Source organism: Etheostoma cragini, chromosome 3 (assembly GCF_013103735.1).
Source record: "Etheostoma cragini isolate CJK2018 chromosome 3, CSU_Ecrag_1.0, whole genome shotgun sequence".
Lineage (NCBI taxonomy): Eukaryota > Metazoa > Chordata > Actinopteri > Perciformes > Percidae > Etheostoma > Etheostoma cragini.
The window spans coordinates 19,784,529-19,809,275 of record NC_048409.1 but is presented as its reverse complement, the minus strand read 5'-3'; the positions used below and the strand labels follow the sequence as shown (position 1 = coordinate 19,809,275).

The window sequence follows — 24,747 nt, the reverse complement described above, 5'->3', positions numbered from 1 at the left end:
TATAACTATTGCTTCAAGAAAGGTTTAAGTCTGTATTTTTCATTAAAGAGACACATTTTTTTTTTAAAGCTATAGTGCGTAGTTTCTGTTTCCCCCATGAGGAATTCAAAGTCACAACAACAAAACTATTGGGGCATTCACATGACACAAGCCTTCTGTGACTGCGCACCACCCCACATAGTTGCTAGTACCCAAGTAGGACACAGAGAATAAAAAAACAAAACATGATGGACTCTTCAGAAGAGGTAAATATTTTCACTTGAGTTTCTGCGTGAAACAGTTGCCAACATAGCAATATACAGAGGCAGTTTTGTGGGCTTCAATGTAAAGGCCGTTCCAGTTCTAGTTTTATGAAGAATATTAAGAAATATGAATAGTTGAAAGTACCCAGTATTTTACAAGAGAGAAAAAAGAAAAGATTTGAGAAAAGTCAGAAGAACGTAAACATAATTTTGTGTAACATATTCTTTTTGTATTTTCATTTTATTTTGTGACCACATGTTTTCGTTTATTTTGTGATTGGTTTATTATCTTGTGTCAAAACTAGATATTTAGAAATGAGCGTGCATTCTGCTCAGAACTACCAAAAAGCCATTAACTATGTCTGAATCGTGCTCTGATATTAAAATGCAGCCGAGGCGTCCCAGACAAATTCCCATCCCAGTCATGAAGATGTATATTTACCGTCCTTAGATGTAATTAAAGTGCTTTTTCCACTGGGACTGCAAGACAAGCCTGCTCCCTCTGATATGCAGCTAATTGAGAACACCTTCCTGTACTTCAGAGGTCACTTAGGTCCCCCCTCCCCCCTTGCACTGTACGTCTACAGTGCAACCAAAAATACAGAGAATCATCCTTCAGGAATGGTAAATACTGTGTTGACAGAGGGATGAGAATGTGTTCAATGAACCATAACACCTCTGGGTCAGTTTCACTGGCGCGGTTGTCCTTGGGTTGTTGTTGAGGGAGGGCTTCTTTAAATGATGGCACTTTTTCTTGGTCTGAGCTTATGCCTTTATCCACACTTGGAGGACAGCTCCTCTATCTTTTCCTCTGACTCACTCTTACCCTCTCAGGAGCACAGGCTTTTTTTCTTCAGTTGCTTTGAGCAGCCTAATTAAAATAAGTACACCTGCGGGATCCATTTTTTGTCTGACACATTGGGTAATAGAGAGCAGCGATTAACTGCTGTGATATATTGTTCTTCTTCACAATTCTTATGACACGATGGTACAGTGGTTTGCTCTCCCTGTCCAAAGAAAACAGGTATTTGCTAGTTGTATCTTATTATTTGTGTAACTGTCTTTAAACTGTAGGGTTTAATTAATATACAATTCCAAGATTTTTCATATTTTTTCAGTTTTTATATATACAATGTTTGTGTATATACACTGTGTGTGTGTGTGTGTGTGTGTGTGTGTGTGTGTGTAATATAAAGCAAGGTGAATGATGAGCTGAGTGATCAGCAGTGTTAAAGAATACACAAATATTTCAGATTTGTATGTAATTTCGTCAATGGACAGCTTATAAACCTTAAATGTTATATGAAGTGTCTCGCCCCCCCCCCCCCCTCCCATGATATTGGCCAATGGGCAGACTAATGTGTTTTGTAATTGTATGCACTGAGTAAACAACACTCCAGCTGAGAAATTAGCCAGAGGTATGTATAAACAAAATGTGTCCCTAAGCTTGTTAGCCCACCTCCTATCACAAACTAATTACAACAAAGTTTGACTTTTCCATGAAACGGTGGCAGCGTGTCCCTGGAAATTACAAACACAATAGGTCCTTGTGAGTGACACCTGCCACCAGACAAGGCATCTCTCTGCAGTTCCATTAAGGCAGATTCTTCAGGGCATGGACTCGCCTTTCTTTTGTCCTTTAAAATCAAAGAGGCGGAACAAAAATCAATCTGCTTTATTGTGGCTCTGCATCCACACATAGTGGGCTAGCATTGCTAGGGACTAGCAGGGATATCTGGGGGTAAACAATAGTCAGTAATAATACTAATAATGTCACTAAAATCCATGCACAAAACAATTTTATTATGCAATAATTGGTTAAAAGCATGCACTTTTGGTTCATCGATTTCTAAAGCTTTGGTACTTCACGTACCAATTGCAGATGCAGAAAAAAAGAATTGTTGAACTGTTAAAACAGAGCAATGCAGTAGGTATTTTTTCTTTGCAATGTTTCATTTTATTGCATCAATCATGGCAAATGAATTTGAGTTGACTGTCCCATGGTCATTTAGAGGTTAAGAAACCTTTTGGTCAGAGCTGTAGTAGAAAAGTTCCCTCCTTAAAAAAAATAAGGAAGGTAATCACCACTTGAGTGAAGATAGATAAGGGGGGGAGAAGTGAAGAGGTATGCTTTGGGTTTAGCACACTTGACCTCATGGCACTTTATTATAAAGCAGCCAAAGTCGTAGTTTGGCTTGATATTGAAGTCAAATGAACCGTATTCTTACACCGTGAAGGGTAATATTGTATGTGTCGAGGAATGGGAATGTAAATTATTAAGAAACTGCTTACAGATATTCCAATAGTATTTTTTTTTTTTTTTTTTACATCTCATGCAAGCACCAGGTTGGACTGAGAGACTGTGTGTGTGTGTGTGTGTGTGTGTGTGTGTGTGTGTGTGTGTGTGTGTGTGTGTGTGTGTGTGTGTGTGTGTGTGTGTGTGTGTGTGTGTGTGTCCGTTCTACTGTAACTTACACAGCAGCAATATGTTAAAGAGTCCTGAAGACACCCAGCCTAACATCTACCTGCTGCACATTTGTAAACCTCTCTGAATGGGATAAAAAAATGGAAACTGTACTAAACATCTATAGTGGCTATAATGAGGTTGTGATAATTATTGCACACCAGAAAATAAAAAAATAGTCTGATGAAAAATAGACAAATCTCTGTTCTCCGAACCTTACCATTATTTAGACAAATTTAATTATATAAAGCATGGTCAGAGGGTTGCAGATGGAAAAGGCCACTTTCTTACCTAAATTAAAATAGGTTTTTATCTGTAGGTGACCATTTTAGGACCTTTTGGATTCACTTTGTCAGCCTCTACTATCTTCAGATTTTATTAGCTTAAGCTGCCCTTTCAGTAAGTCTCAGCTAGGTGCTTTGCATTACTATTATTCTGATAACATTAGCATACAGGCCTGGCGTTATCATTGTAATGGTTACTGTGGCATGAATGTTTAGCAAGTGGAAATGTTGACTAATTGGTACCACAAAACTACTTTAAAAACAATTTGAATATTTATTACTGTAGTTATTATATCCAAACAATACATATCATCTTTATTTTCATATTTTACATCTGACAAAGCATTTCTCTCCGCATCCTGCATCCTTGTGGGTTGAAACTGGAGCTGGAAGTCATAGGATTATTCACTCACCTAATGTACAATGTTGGGCAGTTACCTACTTTCCGTCAACAAAACTTAAATTCTCCAGTGCCCAAGGACATCAGCTGCCCTGTTCAAATCTCCATATGTCCAGTCCCATCTGTGTAGACACGAGGATTTGCTCTCTGCTTGCTCACTGTGAACTTCACCAGTGGTCAAGGTGAGCAACCACCTGCACTGGCATGTATGACAGTTGGGCTGAATAGACCAAAAATCAGTGTTTCTTCTGACTGACACTACAGACTTGATAGGTATGTGATGTTTCACATGTATAATGGTTGTTGGTGATAATGGCATGCAAATCCTTCATTTATGAAGTATTACAGGATTACCACTCTCTAGTGATGCATAGCAGCAGAAAGAAAAATGTTTTTCAAAGTAAAACCATACTTTGAATTCCCTTACATAGCCTATACATACAGTGTGTATACATAAATAACATTTTATTTGTGTGTGAACAAAGTGCTCAGACACTTGCAAGGGCCATTTCTAATCTGTATTGGGAAGATGCTGAGAGGACAAAGTGCTACAGGGCTTCTTATTTCTTTTATTGTTTTATTTCAACAATGTGCCAACAGGGGGACAGTTAATCAAATGTTCCTCCCAAAGTCATAGTTCTACTGACTAAGCATTATGACCTTTTTTAATTCAACTGACTAATCCAGCCATGCTGCTGTATCATTCAGCACTTTTTTCTTTTCAGTAGGCACAGATGAAACAAGACAAGACGGTGCTGGAAGAAGCCATCTGTCCTACAACTTAGTGCATTCATACATTATTGAAAACGTCCCAAACACAGCATTGTCTTACTATTAAGTTCCTCCCTTAGGTCCCATTAAACAATCTCGCAAAGCCGTTAAGCAGTCAGACCCAATCAAATTTGCCTTGTTCATTCATGTTCAATGACGATCGGCAGAAAGGCTTTTGGACTGGCAATCTAGTTTTCTGCTTGTCTAAATGTCTTTCATTGCCCAAAGTGCTTTGGATCCTGAGGTAAAAAAGATGATGCATTTATGTCCATGTGGATTACTTTATAAGTTCTGAGAAAAAACAATATCCCTGTTTGCTCTTTGTTCTGTTTAAACCGCTCAGCAAGATGAGCTGTAATTGGGCCTGTGAAAGTCTTAAGAGAGTCAAAAAAAGTTGCCGTCATGATGAAAATATCAACAACTCATTTACAGTACATGTACTGTGAATTAAAGTGAAGACTGGAACATGGCCTGCAGTTTCACTTACAGCAATAATTTAACGTATCTTATGATCTTTCTACAAGAACTACTGTAACAAAGACTGTTTCTGAGGAAAATGACTTGAAATGTGTTCTCGTTTTTTTTTTTTTTACATTACAGCAAGGTGTTAGTTAGACTGGATCAGAAGAAGTACATTTCCAGGATAATTGCCTGACATCTGGCCCTCCTCTTCCTTTGTGTGTTGCCGTTCTCAAAATCTCTTGGCTTCGGCAAATAAAAACAAACTTTGAGCTACCAAGAGCTACCCATCCTGAAAATGGCAAGTTTTTAAGACAATTTTGATCGTGCAGGCCTGCTTGGTTCTTTCGAGGGAATGAATTTGTTTACTTTATTTACCATCTAACTGGGACGTTAAAGAACCAAATTGCGGGGATTGCAATGGACAAAGAACACACGGCGTTACACTAGTAAGAGCCAATTAAGTTTAACCATGTATCCAGCTCACTTAAATCGCTCACGTTATGGTATTGTGAGTGTTAATAGGTAACTTCATTTAATATTGTATGTGGCATTTTTCTTTTGCGGGTGCAAAAGTTCCACCAAAACAAGTCCCTTTCCAAGATCATTCTTGCAGAGCCAGCGTTGGTGCGTTCGGAGCTTTGCACTGCCCAAGGCAACTGTGATTGGTTTAAAGAAATGCTAAGAACCCAGACTGTTTTTTCAGTGTATCCCGGAGTGTATGCGTGTCAGAGCCAGACCTTACTCCACAGCGCTGTGGACATAGTTCTGGCAATGCAAGACTAGTCACGGCTCAAATTATATCTGAGTCAAAGGTTTAGACTTTTACGCACTTGGTTGCAATAATATTGCAAAAAAGGAATGATCACTCACATTCAAAATACCAGCAACAGATATTTATAATGTAAAGAAGGGTATATTAACATTCTTGTGAAATTCACAAAGTGAAGGAACATATTAAACCCTTTTTTAACTTATCAAGTGTTCTTTGTAGCTAATTACTTTGTTAAACTGTGTCATTAGTAACTGGTGTACACTGTACTAGGTTTTTATTACGTTGTGTATATGAATTTCGTATTTCTCATATTATTCTACTTTAGGGTGCCGTTTTATCATCTGGCCAAGGACTACGGATGAAAATTAGCGTTGTCTAATTTACTGCACAGGTTTTATTTGTACCTTTTTTATATATTTACATTAGTACACTAACAAGATCAACACTGTCACACACTAATGGCATGTCTGTAGATCTGCACTTGTACAATCAGACAAGTAGATCTGCTTATGACTCTTGAAAGTGGAGCTTGTTTGTCAGGAAACGATGTTTTAAGCCCCGCGGAGGACCAGACTGGAGCCTCGTGGCAGCTCCGCAAAAGGGGGCTTTATTTTTAGCAGTCGAACAACAGGAAGGAGAAAAGGAGGCCAATTCTACCTGGCAAGATATGTAAGAATGATGACATTGACTCAGTGGTGTGTAAAGTGAGCAGCGAGAGGTTGGTACAGTTTGAGAGGTTGAACACTATTGGGGTGGGAGACGGGGTGAAAAGTGAGGTAAGGAGAGAAACCTATACAGTGGAGCAGTGACAGGATTCACACAGCACAGGACAGCAAGTTCCTATGATCAGCCACAATGACCCAAAGAATTCCCAGGATACTCTGGCAAAGAAGGGAAGAAGCGTTCAACAAACTGAGTTACAATTCATGCACGCAAACGCTAACCCCCCAATCAAAGTCATATTCTGGAGAGCCTATGTATATATCTTTAAATATAATTGTGTCTGTAACCAGTTAGGGGAAGAGCTACAACAAAAATTACTCAGAGGAAAAACTAGAGTAAACAGCAAGAGGTTTAACATCCCAAATAATATCAGATCATCCAAGTTTGCTATAATGCTTCAATTTACAATCAGAACATGACGTTTTCAGGCTGTTGGCATTGACACGCACATAATATTACAAAGGATGTATATCAAATTGACATCAGTATTCTAATGTATAACAAGTAAACACAATGCAATTTGATCCTTCAACCTTTTCCTAAAATCCAGAGAGCCTGACCATTGGGTCTGCATGACCAAATGTTTTGTATCACCCAGCACACTGAAAACAAAACTCATATTTTGGCAAATGCTCAAATTTTAATAATTTTTCCTATGTTTGTCATTTATTGAGTCAATTATCAAATTAAATATAAATAGGAAATAGGCACTTTACTTTACGTTCTGTGACAAATTCCTCTGTAGTCTTGCACTCAGCAGTTTAGATCTCTTCCTCACAATGCTTTGGTACACACTCGAGTGTACTGTGCTGAAAGCTCTCTGTACGGGCACGTGACCCGTATACTGAAATCTCAAACTTGGCTCAGTGTGTCATTGCTGGTACTGCACATTGGAGATATTGCTTGTCTCAGTGAGCGCTGCTTCTCAGCGATTCGTTCAGGTACCAGAGACCGGGGAATCCAATGCTCATCTTATGATAGGCACTGCGCCTGCAGCGTTTGGTGAGGCAGCTTTGTTGTTACTTTTGTCGTTTTTATGCGTTGGTGTATTAGCTTAAGAGAAGACTTGAACTGACAGCCACTACAACAGTATTCACCTGCACGGAAAACACAGTATTTGTTCTCAGGAAACAGTTTACAAAGCTTTTTTATTTGTCACCCAAGATATCATAGCATTGTGCTTATTGCATTCTGGCTTTAAATTGTTTAATGGTTCGGCAGAGTGAGAATGCAAAAATTCAGTTTGACAATCAGCAGCCCACAATAAGTAGTATAAAACAGACAAAACTACATGCAAGCTTTCAATCCTAAAAGTTCACAGAAGACGAGCATTATCTTAACCTACGTTTAGTTTTGTTCCCTTCAACCACCTGTTATCCTGCACAAACCTCTGCCAGACCCACCTCCAAACGCCACCCCATGAATTACTGCCAATACTTTAAATGCAAATATCAGGCCAAACTATACAGCCGCCTGTTTAGAAGGCATTTTTTTTGTAGATGGAGAGTAGTGAATAATTTAATGGCAAATCCAATCTGCAAGTCACAAGGGTGGCACACATGTGTCTTAACTTGGCTTATAAGGCAGTGCTGCAGGGGGAGGCCTTCTCTTCTTTTCATTACTGAGGGCAGATTAGGAAAGAGATCAGGCTCTGCATCAATTAGTGTGCACACATATGCGTGAATATGGCACACAGACTTCCAATTCCTCACCTGTCAGGCTCACAAGGAAGAAATGAATGCTCCCCCTCATAAACACCTTTTGATGTTAGCTTTCTCCAGGTATGACAACCATTAGCAGTTAAATAGCATTAGGTGCAATTAAAGAAATGATGTGGAGGTAATAACTGTGTGCCCTGAGCTACCGCCTCCACTGATGTCTCTGAAATATGCATAAGGAGAAGGAGGATAAGGACCTGGTTCAACCTATAATTAATGGAGAATACCCCCACTGACTCAAATGTCACAGAAACAACTTGATGGTAAAACCTAAAGGGGTGAAAAGTCAAGGTAAGGACTCATTAAATCAAGATATTGTATGCACATGTGGTTTAAGACAATTACAAACAGTCCCTCAAGCAGATTTTTGAAACTACTTAATTATACAATAAAATGGTCTTTGATTGTACTCCTATAGATCTTTAAGAAAGCTTTCCGTCCAGTGAGGAGATCACTTTGATGATAGCGGTATGAATCAGGGAGCCCAATGTGCTAATTGACAAACAGTATTCCATCTTTTTCCCCCACTATTTTTCTTGTCTCAAGATGTCATCAATAAGTAATGCCGGCTGTATCCAAGAGTGTGACTGAACTGTAAATGAGATTTGGTTTCAAACTATCCTGTTTTCAACCTTGGTTTCTGGTCTTGCAGGGATTAGTTAGCCAAACTTAGGTCACGACTTACAAGGTGTTCTTTGCAGCCCAAACACCAGCACCTTTTAGCCAGTGTCTGAGCCACAATTAGTTCAACCGGGATTCATTTGCATTTTAAAAATGACAGCTTGGAGATTTGGTGTACTTTGTCATTCCTCTTCCTTTTTTTCTTTTTCTCTTTGCTTCCTCCTCAGATGCCACTTATTTTAAGATGGACAGAAGTTAGTTGTTGTGTTTGGCTTTGGTCAGATCCATTGTGATGTGGAAGGAGACAGGTAGTGCTTGAAGACATCGTGTCTAAACACTCTCTCTTAGCATATTGTAGTGAAACTGTTTGACTTGGATGCTTGCATGGCACTGTGCATCAGACAGACAGGCTTTAATTAGTTTCTAGGTCCTGTGTTACAATCCTCAGTGTCTATATTTGGATGTAGAAAGGCTTACTTCTCATATTTGTTCCAGAGTTTAACTTCGCCATTAGTGTTTGGCTCTGGTGACTGACCACATTGGGCATGGTGGTAAATGATATGCAAAAAATGGCTTTTTTTAAGACCGCAATAGACACGCGCTTCATCGATGGCTTTTCCACTTGACCCCTTTTTCATTACAGAATTTGACAAAGCTCGTATTTAATATTCTGCTACTATTCTGGGCCTTTTAGAAATCCAATTAAGCTCCTGAATTTACTGGATCATGACAAGACCATTTGGGATTTAAAAAGCCTCGGTTTGGTCGTTATGAAAGAATTATCATAGATATTTTAGAGTAAAAAACATTTAATTGGTGCCCTATTTCTGTGTGAAAACATACAACATACAAGTCTGAAATAAACAATCAATTTGTCCTCCATTGTGATCCCAAATCTTTTGCAACATCTACGATTCACAAAAGTTAGGAAATCTATGCAATTATGTGTGTACTGAAACACCAGGTATTTGGCTGTAATGATGCTAGGTGCCATTATAATGTGTTTAATTATATGATGATGTTTTTACTTCTTTTGCATTTTGTGACACTTATCATTGTTGCTAACATCAAAAGTTTATATTCATGTCAAAACAATTAACAATTCACACAGCATTACTGTAACCCTCTAAATGATCTCACAAAGAAAAAGTCCCTATTTAGTACACTTAATTATGCTGTTTGGTTCACATACACACACATACACATTAATTAATTCTGTTTTATACATGTATGCCATCTATCTTTAAATAATGCCTTAAGCCATTGTTGTGGAGGCACTGGTAGTGAAAATGTATACCCCACAGATGCTGTTAATAAGAGCACTCATGTTACTCTGTGCATCCAATTTACACAAGGTGTTTTATTTTGAAAAAGCATTGCTTTCACATTGCCAAGGAACATACCAAATTAGTAATCATATTGCAGATGACTGGCTGTACGTGTTTTTCCTTGCCTCCTGAATTTCGTCTGCCGTGCTTGAATGATGGCCCCCTCCCTTTAAGTGGCGCAAGAGACCATGCCGTTTTTCTGAACTCATCCATTCTTTTTGTGCACAGTAGGTCTTGCCACTTTTTTCTTCTTCTTTCACTGTCACATTTTGAGTAATTTGTTTGCTGAATCACACAAAAAACACTCTCAGTTCAATGAACATCCCCCAGGTTTGGCCAGGGAAAAAAGGGCACTCCTTCAAGCACAACTCTTATGTCCATGCAATGTACTGATATTTTTCCCGGTTGTTTGGCATGTCAGGGGAAAACACACATTGTGTATGCACCAATCACAAACAGCAAGTGACAGAGGATATTCCGCCACAGTGGCCAGATATGTAAATTCTCTGGGAATGAGTTTCAGCCTAGTGTGGTGCCAGAGTGATCTGCAAGTATAATGGTTCTGGACTGCATGGGCTAATCCAAAGTAAGGGAAGTATTTAATGAATTTAAAAGACCTATTTAGTATTACACTATTGTGGAGGGAAGCATCTGTCATTTGTTGGACTATTCCCTCAAGGCCTTGTCTATTTGAGCATGACGTAGCTGCTATAGCAGTACCTCGAATGGGCTGTAATTAGAGTCAATGTGTTGGACACTCACACAATCGAGTGAGCCGAGCATCTGATGCGTACCTCCTAAATGATTTCCTCTAAGTGTGCTCCTCACGCTGCCTTGGCTTTGATGTTCAACCGGGCTCAAGGTGAATTCTCACTTTGTTTTATGACATGTCTGGAAATGTTTCTTGTTTGCTGTGGACAACCAAGCCATTTATCATCGTGCACTATTTGTCTTCCGACTCCTTTCCATGTATTTTATTTCTGCCTGTTGGAGCTCATTAAACAGGGCTAAGGGACTGGGCGAAGTAAGCGGTCCCGAGGAGAAAGCTTGTCTTCCAAAAACATCACCATAACCTAGCGCATCTATCCTCCAGGCATGCTAGTCTGCCTCACCCCCCTCTGTTTGCTGTGGCCCTGAGCTATGTGTGTATATTTGCTATTATTAGCACGAGAACTGCTGGAACATATAGAAAATGCCCAGGAAGGCAGCTATTTTCAACAGCTGGTGCTTGGCCTTAATACTTGTTTTGACTCGCTCTTCGTCTTTTTTTATTTTCATATTTGAGCCGAATGCTCTATTGCGAATCGTACCATGTGCTCGCTGGGCATCGGTGCATTGCACCATCGTTCAATTCCATGCCCATGTGCTGATAAATCACAAGGTGTCATGCTATTCCACCTCTTTTATCTCCCACGTGGCAACAGACAAATTGACACAGATGTTGGCTACGGAGAAAAAAAAAATACAACCATGAAACGTACAGTAAGGTTAGTTTGGATTTGTATAGGTGCAATTTTATTTTTTTATATTATCTAATTTCTTCCAATTTGACTCAGCCAAAAGCAAATTAATGAACTGCATAGCACGGCTTTTAAATACTTCTGGAGCTATCTAAGAAATCCATTCATACAGTCGGTGTTATACATTAATCTTCACTGACATTGCAGTGCTAATGCAGGCAAGAAAACTCCTCTTCCCCTTTGCAAGCAGCACAAACTGAGAGCAGCAACAGAAGCAGCTCTCCTTCTCTCTTGTATGCTTCCTCAGTCTTTACTTAAATATTTGTCTTCTCATTTTTGTTTGACTATGATTTCCTTTTCTGCCTCTTAAAACTGCATACCCCTTCTCTTTTTCCATTCAGTTTTTTTCTTTGACCCTGTACAATAACTGTTCTTTTCCATTCTACCAAAAGAGAAGAAACAGAGTCACAAGAGAAAAAAAAAAGAAAAGAAAATCTCTCCCCTTTTCCCCAATTTTATCTGCTTGCCTCAGATGCGCAGAGAGTGTTATCAACCACTTTTAAAATCATCAGATGAGATAATCTCTTGATTGTCTTGATCATAATTTTTTCTGGAGCACTTTTGAAAAGAGACAAAGACATGAGAGTGATATGACTTTATATAGATATATATGTCATCCTCTAAAAATATCAATTTTGTGAGCTGTCATTTTAGAAAGCACCAGAACAGCGGGGAACCGCTTCTCCATTCTACCATTCATCTGTAACAAAAAAAACATAATTTAACTGTTCTGCTTCCACAGAGCTATTTTTGGTTCTGAATGTGAAAGGTATAATTACAGGAGCCGTATGGCATTTTCTTATCTGTATTTTGACGGCAGTACAGAGGTTATTCCGCTGCATGCATTCAACGAGGAAGTCAACAGTGTTGTCAAGGCTACCACACGCAGGATGTGAGACTAGTGCAGAACACATTTTCTTATGTAATGACCATATCCTATGCTTCACACATATCCCAGTGTGTCATCTACATTACTGATTATTATTATTATTATTATAATTATTATTATTACCCAACAGCAGCCTAAAGGAAGCTTGTGTCTCTTGTTTCAGAATCACCGTAGTCAAAAATGTATTTCTGGATACTGTTGGCACTAACCAGAGATTTTATTAAGGCTAAAGGCCTGTACGGTCAACCTGAGCTAATACACACTCCATAATAGTCACGGAATGTCCTCACCCAAATAGAAAGAGCAGAGAAAGGGAAGATGAAGGTTATGAAAGACTGTAGATGGAAAATGAGAGAGGAAGTGAGAAAGGCTGCCCAGCTGGACTCGGCCCAACCAATTCATTTTGTGGGGCCACAAATCAGTCAGTGACATGTGAGTCAGAATCCACAACCTGTGTTTGCCGTGAAACAGCACCAAGTGCTCACAGTGTTGGAGCATGATCAAAGTGGATTGCGGAGCAAGTAATCCCTTCCCACTGAAGCGAGCCTGGAAAGCATTTTGCTTTTAATTTACTTAAGTTCCTTGTTTAGCTTATTTAATGAATGCTTGTGTTAGAAGCATTAAATACAGCCCTGTTATCCACCTACAGTACACACAGTTGACCCTACGTGGTGCAGACCAGTTCAGTCATGCATAAATGGCAACTATCCCCACGGGGCATGTCGTGTACAAAAATACCTTGTTTAACCTTATCTTGTGATTGTACATTCAGTAAAACTGACTTTTACCATTTTATGCAACAAAGTAGCATTAGGCCTGGCACTTCCTATTTCAGTGGAATGCATTGTGTGTGTGTATATAAAACATATTTTACACTGGTTCAGCTACCAAATCAAAATATACATTTCCTGAAATGGAAGGCAAATTTTCTTATGTTGTACATCAGAGTGTCTTTGTTAGAAATACCTCTTAAATGGATTTCTTTTTTCATGTGCAGCAGCCATAATGTTCGGTACAGTAATGAACTAGGTGACATTTAGTGGGTGGTCCTCCTGACTAACTCAAATTGACAGCTACATGCTAGGTTGTAATTTGTTTCTCATAAAACCCCAGTTCGGTGTCCAAGCTCATTACATGTGAAAATGTGTCACAGGCTATATTTCACTGGTAAGTAAACAGCAGTTTCAAGCACACAAAACCTCCCTCCTTCAGGGCTGATGCAAGATGCAATCATATCTCTGCTAAGCTACGTTGGACCAAACAGAGGTTTATACATCTGAGACGAGACAACTGCAATTCCTTTATTGCAAGGTGGTGTACTGTGGGGAAAAAAGATTGGTTTCCAAAAGAAAATAATGATGAAGAAAACACTAATTTGTCATTCAGATATGTATTCAATGTGTGTATAAACTTGCACCAGACTGAAGCTTGTTAAAAAAAAGCTGAAATGTTAAATCTGGATTCACAGAATTCCATACCAAAATGTATTGTATTTCAAATTATAGTTGCTAAGAGCATATAAAATTCAATTAAAACCTAGTTTGGGTGCATAACACCTCAGAGCACAATTTATATGAAGCAGTGTCAGATTTCACATCTTAAACCAAAAAAAACAACATTTTTAACTCGTTGGCTAATAATAACTATGTGGTGAAGCCAACTATGTTTTTTAAGCTTGGATTCATTGGGCAGTATATTGAAAGCCATGTTTTCTATTAAGTCCCATAAATAAATTGCAAAATACTCTTTACCCCTCACCTGTCAATCAGGGAATTACACCCCTAAATAAACAGCAGGCTAATGATTGCTAATTAGCTGTAATACTGACGCCATCTTTAATTAGCTGGATTTTACCAGGTATCAAAACAGCCATAAAAACTTCTCAGACCAGTCCTGCAGCATAACTCCAGTATTATTTCATATTCAGCATGTTTCAAATAGCCTCCACAACTAGCTACACATAGCTAAAGTCCTAATATCATTAGTGTTAACTACAATACTCTGCAGCAACAGTACGTTGAAAAAGTAAAACATTTTATTATACGCATAGCATTGCTCAGTGCAAAATGAGATATGTCTCAAAGCTTTGCCAGCAGAAGCCTTGTTAGCTACACTCAGTAGGCAATTTGAGGAGGGATGTCCCCCCCCCCGTTTGCAAAATGACCAAAATGCTTGACCCATGTTAACCTGCCATCCCCCCTCTCCATCCCCTAACATCTCAGAGAATGCAGAGGCAGAGGAGTTGTTTTGAATATCTTTTTCTAGTGTGTCTGACTTATTGATCTTGTATCTGCTTAAGGTTTGTGCAATTTGAAATCTATTGCCAACCGGAGCTCTGAAATATCAAAACCCCAGTGCCATGGATAAATTAATCCCTGCCGCTGTCCTTGGGGATGAAGTGACAGTTGGATTTGTAATTGTAACTTTTACTTTAAAGTGCTCATATGATGCTTTTTGGCTTTTTTGCTTTCATTTATTGTGTTTTATATCTTTAATATATGTGTTATATATCTATTTTATTTATTTTAGAATAAACCTCTTCAAGATGATGTTAGTAATTTATCTCAGAAAGTACATGCATATGAAAATCCACCCAATTCTGTTGTGGTTTGTGCATTTGAATAAATGGAAATAGCACGCCATTTTAGTGGCAAGAGGTTAAAGCAATCTCTATTTGGAGTTAGCTGCAAGGTATCCCAGAGGACTCTGGGGCTTGTAGCTCCACTTGATTGTGTTTCTTCTCTCCATGTCTCCTGAGCGTTTGTATCAACTCAAATGTGAGACTTTTCTTAGTAAATGCTACTTTACCTGATTTCAACATGATTGACATATGAGGCCGACCAACCTTTCATTATCATATTCATTACCAGTGTTATTGGAGACCAAACATACTGGGCTGAGTTTTCCATTTCATATGCAGGAAAGCCTACCTAAGAGACAAGAGGTTACTAGTACTATTTTCTCTGGCTAATGTTAGTCTTGCATGGAACTACTCTCATCATGAGTTGTCCTATTTAAACTTTGACTGGGTGTGCACATGGTAAGACCATCAGGACAAATTAGGAAGACCATGAATAAAGTTGTCTGTGAGGGAGGAGGCAGAGAATCAAGATGGATGTCAGAGTAGCACCTCCAAGGCCTTAAACTGAAGTTGTGTGATATACCCTTAATGGCTGGGCTGGATAAAGCCAGAATGTTGGTGCTAGCAGTCATGCTTTCACCACAACGAAGAAGAAGTGATCAATAGAGATATATCTTTTTTAGTGATGAATGAAACCTGTTTTTAGTCTGAAAGGTAAGGACAGAGATGGAGACTTGTGTTCGCTGCCAAAAAGGTGATAAATGGAAACCATGGTAACCAGAAATGAGCTTTTTATCTGTACAGTATACTGCTCTGTTTTTAAAAATGTGTTGATGTAACACCCCATCCATCAACAAAAAAACAATTTGATATGAGTTGGTAGGCAGTGCTAATTATTCAAACTTTTTACTGAAAGCATCATGAAGGAGAACTTTTCTTTACCTTACATCTTGGCCTTTTCATTTTCATTTTATAAGTCTCAACTGTTGCTTGTAAGAGCTGAAGTCAAGAAATCATATGGAACCAATCACCAGTTGGGACACCTTACAAACAGACAAACAGATTGATTGATTTGGTTGTAAATCCAGGCATCCTGCAGATGGTCCTAAAATCCCCTCAGCATGATTAGCACCTTCCTGTTGAGAATGCTAAGTAGTCCAATCAGCAGACATAGATCGGACAGGTGTGTGTGTGTGTGTGTGTGTGTGTGTGTGTGTGTGTGTGTGTGTGTGTGCGCGTGTGTGTGTGCGCGTGTGTCTGTGTGTGTGTCTGTCTGTCTGTCTGTCTGTCTGTCTGTCTGTCTAAAAGGTAATGTTTCTGATTGTTCGATCATTGCGCTGAGACAGTGTCACTATGGAGAGGAATGTGTTTCTTTTAACCCCTAAGAAGGAAAAATATTTGTGAAGCAACACTGATATTTCATCAGAGTTACCCAGGCTCAGTGAGGCACTGCACATGATCATCTGTATTAAAAGAAATCCCTGAACCGTTTTGCGCGTGTGCATGTGTCTCTCACATGGTCCATGTTGGCCAATAAGGGCATTATTGCTTTTTGCTGAACTTTCCATTTCTTGTCATTCTATCTTGGTAGGGCTTGTCAAAGAAATCATCTTGCTTCACTGGCCACTGCATCAGTCACGCCTCAGCCCATAGTTGTTCTGGAAAATTGCCTGGGCTAAGAATCGTACCCAGCCTGTGGCATGGGATTGTGTGTGACCGATTTTGTGTGTGACCGATTTCCTTCAGAAAGTTTTTTTTTTTTTTTTAATTTTTGGGTTATTCAAACAGCCCGGAGCACACACAACATATTCCTACGTTATTTTTGTGCCTAGTTGAAAAATGTTTTTAACATAACACTGGCTTTTGCCATGTCTTTATCAGACAATCTTTCTCTTATCTTCATGCTGTAGAAAAAAGAAGACAAAAACACAAAATCTGGCCTGTGTAGTAGTTTGATGTAGCTGCTCCATCACAAAATCCAAGGTGAGCATGTCACTTCTTGACTGCTGACCACTGTCTAACTCTCAAATGTAAATATGTAACAATAACATGAATGTCCAATGTTTACTACAAATAAATCCTTACCTTTAGTGATCCGTATCTAATAATCAGACAATATAAGACACGTTTAAATTTAGTTTTCTGTATTTTTCTTCTTATGTGCAAATAAAATTACTGACATTTTCAGCTCAGAACCCTATATACCTCCAAAACACGTCATGTTTCAATTTTTGTAAAACTTAAAATGGGGACACTACACCTAGAACTGTTCTCATTAGGGGCTCAGCCCCCCCCCCAAAGGTCTGATCCTAGACTCACCCCTGCTGCTACTTCATACTCCACCCAACTACACCTGGGAGGGGGATGTTTCAAGATAAAAAGTCCCAATATTTCAAGATAAAACGTCCTAATATTTCAAGATCAAAAGTCCTAATATTTCAAGATAAATAGTCCTAATATTTCATAATGTTGTAATGTTTACTGAATTACATTTATCTGACAGCTTTTGCTTTATTGCTTCAGGCTTGTTTCTGCAACAGCTCAATGAGTATCAGATACAATAAAAACAAGCTAAAATGTAAGTTAATAAGATAATTGTCCAGCTTCTATTTACGTTTATAAAAGGGCTCGTTTTGCTGCTGAAAGACTCAGATTAATATTGTAAGTGTCTGACAACATTATGATGATTTCTGAGGAGGTTGAGCGTTCTGTTAAAGATTAAGATCCTTTTTTTAAACATAAAAGTCCCGGAAATTGCGTTCGCTTGACCCACTAGACTCCATGTAAATTATCAGTAATTTTAGCATCGTAAAATACGGCTTTCCAAAACATCTCTGAGCTCTGAGCAGCGCTGGCTCTGGCTGTCTTGAGCCTGCGGGTGTAGGGTGTGCGACTTACTGCTCCGTTTGGTCAGTGTTTTCTTTCTTTCATTCCAAAATCGGGTCTGTCAGTCACAGTGAAAACCGGGACATTTCCGGGGACAGATCCAGCCGGGGACAGGTCACCAAAACCGGGGACTGTCCCCGGAAACTGGGGAGGTCTGGTGACCCTACGCTAACGGCGTCTGTCTGTGCTGGACAAGTAACATAAGTCAGTTTCAAGTTCAGTTTTTCTACCAGTAATTATTTATATACCTTCACCAGGGCATATTAATTACTGTCTGTACCATTAGTTTATTTCAAAAACATCAAGCCTCTCTCCATATCAGATCAATTGCAAATTTAAAAAAGTCAATTAAAATGTAATAAATACATTGTTGTTGACTGTTAATGACTGCAGGCTAACCTCAGTAGCTAGCTAGTATCTAGCTAGTAGCGTATCATGATTACATTACATTGGTTGTCTAAATACGTTCATAGTTTATGTTGATTGGCACAGAAACTATCAAGAACAATAAACACAATGTTTACCAGTAGTGAAAATGTCATACAACGAAACAGCGAGTTCATGAGTTCGCCACATAGCTAGCTAGTTATACCATGGATGTATTAAGAGAATGAACATGTTGCTACAACAACACAAACTAGCGCATTAATGTTATAGTTATCTCGCAATTAATCTCAATTAATTACAATTTTTTATCTAATCTAAATGTCCCTTGATTTATTGTTGTCCCATTATTTATTTATTTTTCATTTTGATGGTCTTATCAACATGGAAAAGGGGATTTACTTTTGTGCAAATGTTTACCCTACTGTAGTGTTCAATTTTACAGGTAGCATTCTCACTTGGAGCAAATATTCTCTCACACAGTGTAAAACTGTCCATCAATAAAAGGGTGAAAAAATACTTTGAAGAGGGGGCGGAGAATTCGCATTAGCTGTGTACTTGGCCATTAAGTGGTATTTCAGACTGGACGTGCTGCTATGATAGCTCAGTTCCCACCGACAAAACACATAGATCACTTTGGTCTTGTCAATAGAACCATTTGGCAACTTTTAAAAAGTAAAATTTCCATTCAGAATCTTATTGGCATCCATTTCTGTGTATTGTGCTCGCCATCCACTCAAAACATAATGTAAAATATGTCAAAATAAATGTTGGATGTATTTAGACAACCAATAAAATGTAATCATGTCGTGCTACTACCTAGCATGCTAGCTAGCTAGGTTAGCTTTTCTCATTTTTTTCCCCCCCTCCATGTCACCTCCGGGGCTCCATATGTTTGGCCCTTGCTAGTTGGAAAAAATGTTGGTACAAATAATCCATTCAAAAATGCAATCACCCATTTGACTTTATAGGCTCCGCTGGCCAGTAGAGTATAAGGGGATAGAGAAGCATCCTTCAGTCATTTAATATACTAATGGAACAAGTTTTTTCAAAAGCCCATCGACATCTCACAAGAAGCATTCATTTTGTATCACAGATTATTAAGTTTGTTGTTGTCCTTCATTACTGAAATATGAAGCTGGGTTGTATTTGTGCAGAATTGTGCTTTAGTTTCCATTGAATGCAGATTCAGATAACATATTTGGTTCCCCGGTGGTGTGGATGTACAGGGGGGCTCAAAAGTTTGGGCACCCCAGGTAAAAAATTGTATTGATGTGCATTAAGAAGCCATGAAAAGATGGAAAAAATCTCCAAAAGGCATCAAATGACAGATTAGACATTTGTATAACATGTCAAAAAGTTAGATTTTCTTTCCATCATTTGCACTTTCAAAATAACCGAAAACGAAAAATGGCATCTGCAAAAGTTTGGGCAACCTGCAGAGTTAATACGTTGTAGGCGTACTGCCCTTTTTGGCAAGTATCCTAGCTTGTAAAAGCTTATTGTAGCCAGCCAAGAGTCTTTCAATTCTTGTTTGAAGTATCTTTGCCCATTCTTCCTTCCTAAAGTCTTCCACTTCTTTGAGATTTCTGGGCTGTCTGTTACGCACTGCTCTTTTAAGGTCTATCCATAGATTTTCAATTATGTTGAGGTCAGAAGATTGTGAAGGCCATGGCAAAACCTTCAGTTTACGCCTCTTGATGCATTTGTAGAAACCATCCTCTCTTTAACTTCAGCTTTCTCACAGATGGCACCAAGTTAGCGTCCAAAATTGGCTGAAATTTTATTGAATTCATTTTTCCTTCTACTCGTGAAATGTTCCCTGTGCCACTGGCTGCAATACAACCCCAAAGCATGATTGATCCACCCCCGTGCTTAACAGTTGGACAGAAGTTCTTTTAATTAAACTCTGTGCCCTTTCTTCTCCAAACGTACCTTTGCTCGTTCCGGCCTAAACGTTCTATTTTAACCTCATCACAGAACTTGTTTCCACAATGCGTCAGGCTTATCTACATGTTCATTTGCAAACTTCAAACGCTGATTTTTGTGGTGAGGAAGTAGAAGAGGTTTTCTTCTGATGACTCACCCGTGAAGACCATAATTGTACAAGTATCTCTTTATAGTGGCATGGTGTACCAAAACTCCCGTGTCTGCCAGGTCCTTCTGGTTGGAACGTGGATTTTGACTTGCTTTTCTCACAATCCTGCGAGCTGTTCTGTCTGATATTTTTCTTGGCCCTTTAGATGTTGCTTTAACTTCCACTGTTCCTGATGACTGCCATTTCTTTATTACATTCCAAACAAAGGATATTGGGATCTGAATACGCTTTGCTATCTTCTTATAGCCTTCTACTGCTTTGTGAGCATCAACTATTTTCAGTTTCAGTTTTCTAGACAACTGCTTAGAAGAACCCATGGTGCTGATTGTTGGGGCAAGGTCAGATGAGTCTGGGCATTTAAAACCTTAAGATTGACATCACCTGGTCTTTCCAGACGATGACTGAGAACAATCCATCACACTGTCAGGTCTCAGTTTTCTAAAGGGGGCGGTGCATGCCATAACATTTTGTGACATAATATACAAATGACTAATCTTTCATTGGATGCCTTTTGGAGATCCTTTTTGGAGATCTTTTCTTGGCTTCTTTATGGACATTAATATACATTTTTACCTGGGGTGCCCAAACATCTGAGGCCCACTGTACCATGTGAGACTGGGGGCTATTCTTAAATGTGTCCTTTGGTCAAAGTGTTTATCAACAGCTAGTTAATTTCCTCAAGTGATGAATAGACATGTGTGAAAGATGGATGCCCTCCAGCTACACCCACACCTGACATACTGTATGATGCAAAGCGTCTGCTGATTTACGACTATACGGCTCACATCACTCATTTCCCCTATGACTACGATGGAGACCACTTTATCAGGTAGAGGGCAGCAGTAGTGATAGTTGTGGTTTGGATTTTGACTGAGCGGTGGGGGGGAAGAGATAGGGGAATCCAAATATCAGCCAAATCAAACAAAACACTCAACACTTAACCTGCTCCCCCACCCACCTCCACTTATTGCTCAGTCAAGCTTTGTTTGCTAAACAGAAATGTACTCACAAGCTCTCCATCCTGTGTAAATAAACCTGAAGAGGCAAAGCAATCAATGACAAAGAAGGCATCCAATTTGCTTTTAAATCCGAGGCTAATCAGCTAATTTGCTTGGTTCAATGTGGGATCATAAGCTCCCCCACAAAGGCTACTCGGATGTCCTGGTAAAGACCAGAAAGATTGTTTTCACTAGCCAGTTTACTATGGTACAACTTATACAACTGAAACCGTTAACGTTCATTGTGTGTCTAAATGTATGTCCTCATTGAACGGTGCAGGCTACAAAAGAACAGAAAAGGTGGTTTGGGGGAACAATGTGAGACACAGATTTCATTTTATACTCTGGTTTTATTTTTGTTATGATTAGATCATTGCAATAATGCACAAATTGGCATACAAGTAGTTGATTATACTGAAATTAGGTTTGTGTCATGAGATCGTTTTAAGACTTATCTTTTTGTAACACAGTTAAGCCATATGTGGCTGATTAAGTTTTATTTTATGTTGAGTAAAATGAAATAATTAGATACTTTTATTATATTATTGCAGCTCATATGCATATGGTAGTGTGGTGTTCATGCATGCCCTCCCACTTATTGAAATCCATGTCTAAATACCCCAAACAACCTCCTCTAATTAAAGGTTTATTTGTTTTGTTTTTTTCTTTTTGTATGCTAGAGACAGACAGGATACAGTATATTCCTGTAACTGCTGGTGTGGAAAAATGCTATTGTTGAGGAAAATCATTTCTAATGCAGCATACAATGTGGTGGAAATGATATTCAAACGTGATTTATTTGTTTATCCTGAATTGGTGCAGGCAGCAATTTAACATCATTACTTTTCGCAAAGACAGAGTCACACGATTTAACATAAACAACAATCAGTCTTTTTTCACTCTTTCAAATGACACCATCATGTGCGTTTGGTTAATGCAGCCAATTGCTCGTGCTCTGGTTGATGAATTCATTCATTCAATAATTCCCATTCAGCTGATTCATTGACCTATTCACCACTGCAGGCTAACAGATTTAAAATAAAACTGCTGCTGTGTTCCTGGATGGGATTCAGTCCTCTGCCTTGCCTTAAATTAGAGCATGATAACATGTTTTTAAACCTTATCCTTCTCCTGCCTCATGTTCCTTACGAAATGCTCATAAATAAATTGAGGAGGAAAATCCACTTTTGAACTCACTGGGTTTTAAAGTACAAGGACACAAACGTTGCGCTCACAGGAATGTGGAGCAGGAGAGGTTAGGAAGTGGTCTAAAATTGGCCTTTGCTCCTCCTTTATCACAGATATGTAAATACACACACAATACAATAAAATGTGCCGTGGTTGTTGGACTAAGAACTTAGTTCGTCTTGTTGGTCAATAAACCTGCCAATGTGTCGAGGTTGCAGTTGCAAATCATGCTTTTTCTGTACTCTCAGTAGGATCTTTATATCCATGGCTGGAGTCTCTACACCACATGGCACTGTTTTTTAACACATCTCTGACTGGCTGTCAGGACATGCTTTATGTTTAAAGTGAGACTTAAATAATGAACATTGACCTGGAGTGCATTTATTTTATTAGCTTTAAAAGGAGCAGGCAACTTGAATGTTCCTATGGTGGGATTGCATGGTACAGGAGGGAAAGAGCTTTACTGATCCATAAACAAACATCAGATTTGGATCAATAAGCGGAGTGGCCAATGCTGCCTTGAGACGCTCACCATAAATCTCTGAGGGCCGCCCTCTCCCTCATTAAATTATAAAGAATCTGTGAGCCATGAAACACTAACACTGAAGAATCACACTAAAAATAGAGAGGCCTAAACAAAAGAGTTTTTTTTTTTCTCTACATCCACATCGTTACTTAAGAATCCTTTTAACTATCCACTTCTCTCATTCCCTAAGGTCAGGAGAGAAAAGTGGCCAAATCAGGCATCCTGGCAGGTCTGCGTCTGTTTGCAGGGTGTCTTCCGTGCGTCAACAAAACACTAACACGTCCCCGTGAAGTCATGATGAGGGTGATACAGCTGTTCTGGCGGCTGGGAACACTCTCACAGAGGCGCTCCATCTCCCGCAAGGAGTTCCGAAGAGCGTCTTGTTGCTCCAATTTAAATTGCAAACCCACTTAAAGTACATAAGTCAAGAGTGCTCCCAGCTAAAATGCAAGCCGTGTTGGGTCTGAAAGATTTTTAAAAAATCATGGACTTTGCACTTAGGAGGATTATATTTTCATGCACTAAAAAGGAAAGAAAAGAAAGGAGGGGGCGAGTCCCAACAAATGATTATTGTCACCTTAAAAAGGGGTTGCCCCCACAGCACATTATATTTATTCTAAAACAATACATTTGTCCATATGTAGTCATAATTAATTTCACAACTAGTCATATGTTGTCAGCAAAGTGAGATATGGGTGTGTGGAGATTGCTGCGTTTTTGGTGATGTGAAACTAATCAGGGAGAAAGAGCAGTTTCCACACCAGCAACTTTTCAAGGCGCCATGGTATAAATTTCAACCATCTGTGAGGCCATCTGCATTGGGATGCTACATCATGCACCAATGCCAAGCAACCAAACGCAGACAGGTTTCCTCCCACGGCAATATCTACACTGCACTGTGAGCCAAGGAACCCATCGCAGAATCACCACTATCAACAGTGGATCTGCCCCATATATTACGTAGTATTGTCATCCCTTCATACATAAGTGAAGTCTTCTTTTAAAAGAGCAATCATGATAACCTCAGCGCCCTGTAATGCATTGTTTAGCTGCATACTCCACCCTGCCTCCAGATCTAATCTTTCTGTAGAAAAGCCTGCATTTGGGGGGGGAAATGGAACATAGATGTAATATATGTTGGCTATCAGGTGCCTTTTCAATCAAGTGTTTTTATCTGAACTTGGATTACAGTAGGACTGCTGTGATTGCAGGGGAAAATATGTCCATACAACCAGCCATCCGTCATAGTTTGACAGCTAACATTGCAGCACTTTAGAGTCGTTTTTTGTTTTTGTGCTTTACTACACTGTGTTGCAGCATGACCGTAACTACCAACTTCTGCATACATAAGTCGCGACGAGAATGTGACCTTTTATATTCAGCTGGAAACAAAAAGGTAAACAGAGCAACACAAGCAAAGAAAAAAAGAGGTAGACGAGTGTCACTGTGAACAAAATACCCAACCACGTAAGACGGAAAACATCACATTACTGTGTCTCATCTTATCTGCCGCAACATCCGGAATTATGTTGCATGCATTTGCATCTGTGTCTCTTCAACTGTTCTCTGTGTATATGCATTTATTTGTCTGCAGAGAGAACAAGAGAAATAAGTGTGTGTGTGTGTGTGTGTGTGTGTGTGTGTGTGTGTATGTGTGTGTGTGTGTGTGTGTGTGTGTCTGTGTCTCTCTCTCTCTACTGTGCATGTGAGACATTGTTTCAAGCTATCTAGTTATTGGAACGGAAAGGAATGGAGGAAGGCTGGTGCTGAAGAGCAGGCCCCTCAAGGGGGTAAGAGAGGGAGAGAGAGCAGAGGGGCCACTGGCGAGTTAAAATCCTTTTGTTATTTCTGTGGTTTGCTGAGACACAAAAGGCAAAAGGGGGGGGGGGGGG

The 24,747-nt window shown here is 39.2% G+C and overlaps 1 long non-coding RNA gene across 1 annotated transcript in view; it reads right to left on the bottom strand.

Annotated features, from left to right (window-relative positions):
- Window positions 1–18,737, bottom strand: part of LOC117942212 — a 19,669-nt gene extending 932 nt beyond the window's left edge. Inside the window, exons 1-3 of the long non-coding RNA XR_004656097.1 lie at window positions 18,566–18,737; window positions 4,628–4,632; window positions 1,864–1,867 (exon numbers count right to left, since the gene is read on the bottom strand). This is a non-coding gene — a long non-coding RNA (uncharacterized LOC117942212). The remainder of the gene's footprint in view (window positions 1–1,863; window positions 1,868–4,627; window positions 4,633–18,565) is intronic.
- Window positions 18,738–24,747: the final 6,010 nt, after the last annotated feature.